Raw genomic sequence first — 1,576 nt, 5'->3', positions numbered from 1 at the left:
ATTTTGTTATTCACCTTTAAATTAGTAAAGTAAAACTTGAAAGTTGATCATAGGAAATGAAATTTTGACACTACATAAAACCATGAAAAATTAAGACTTAATACCCCTATAAATTTTTAAAATCTCAAAATTGAGGTGAAAAAGAATACAAATAGAAAAAAACATGGGCAAAAATAAATGTAAAGACTATCAAGAGAAGAAACATCAATAATCATTAAACATGGGAAAAGATGTTCTGTTCAAATTAACACTTCTCACTTGTCAAACATAATAATATTTAAACTTTTGACTTAATCAACCTACCAGGAAATAGGCAATATAGTATCTTATCGGTAGAAATGCAAAATTATTCTTTGTATATGGAAATCTAGCAATACATATTATATATTGGTATGAAATATATATGTATTTTCAACCTAGTGATCACACATCCTGATATCTAGTCCAAAGATACTATGGTAGGAAGGATTCTAACATAGCCTCCAGGAGTCTCAAGCCTCAAACACAAACACTGCTATGAAAAGATTTTTATATGAGTAACTAAAATTCTTAAGTGTTGACTAGAGATAGGAGATAATTGGTGTGGGCTGACCCAATCACGTAAGTAATTTATTATAAAAGCAGTTCTCCCCAGCTGGTCACAGAACAGGAACTCAGAGAAATTCAAAGGGTGAGAGGGATTTGATATGAGGGAATTATCCCTTACTGAAATGAAAGAGACCACAGGACAAAAACCTGACAGTACCCTCTAGAAACTAAGAGAAGTCTGAGGCTCTTAGCCAGAAAGAATCCAAGAACTTCAGTGCAATGGAATTCAGCAAAGATGTGAATAAGTTTGAAATAGTATTCTTCTCCAGAGCCTCCAGATTAGAATTCAGTCTTGCCAACATCTTGATTTCGGCCTTGTAATATTCTGAACTGAATACTTGGGCACAACAAGCTGGCCTTACGACTACAAAACTGTGAGCTAATGAATGGATGTTGTTTTAATCTGTCAAATTTGTAGACATTTATTATGCAGCAAGAGAAAAAAATCTAGAAAATATAATATAAGCTAAATCTATTAATTTTGGCATCATTTAAAATAGGAAAAACTTAAAAGAACCTAAGTGTTCACCAATAGGATACTTAATGAATAAACTCTAGTTTATCCACATAATGGAGCAACTATCTAGAAAAAAGATAAGGAGGAGTTCTGTATTCTCCTATGGAGCAAAGTCTGAGATATGTAATTAAGAAAGAAATGCAAGGAGCAGGAGAGTATTTGTAGCATTCCATCACTTACTTAAGAAATCCAGGAGGAGGGGCCAGCAGGTGGCACAGTGGTCAATGTGTTGGGCTCCCACATAGCTGACCGCAATTTGAGTACCAGACCTGGAGGCTTGACATACCAGGCACATGTGCAAGCATGCCCAAAATCTCAAGAGAAGAATAGAGGAGAAGGGACTGTGGCATGGTCATCCCCACAGAGAGGTGATTTCTCACTTTGTGTCTCTCCCAAGAGCACATAGCCTATAGCAAAGATCTCTTTCTCAAAAGACAAAAACTAAACAAGAACAAACAAAAAAAAAAAAAA

The 1,576-nt window shown here is 34.8% G+C and overlaps 1 protein-coding gene across 1 annotated transcript in view; it reads right to left on the bottom strand.

Moving 5' to 3' along the window:
- Nucleotides 1-1,576, bottom strand: part of TBC1D32 (TBC1 domain family member 32) — a 226,089-nt gene that overhangs the window by 123,378 nt on the left and 101,135 nt on the right. The window lies entirely within an intron of this gene.

This window comes from Tupaia chinensis, unplaced genomic scaffold, assembly GCF_000334495.1.
Source record: "Tupaia chinensis unplaced genomic scaffold, TupChi_1.0 Scaffold149798_1, whole genome shotgun sequence".
In the NCBI taxonomy this organism is placed as follows: Eukaryota; Metazoa; Chordata; class Mammalia; order Scandentia; family Tupaiidae; genus Tupaia; species Tupaia belangeri.
The sequence above is the reverse complement of the archived record's forward strand: the minus strand, read 5'-3'. Positions and strand labels throughout refer to the sequence as shown.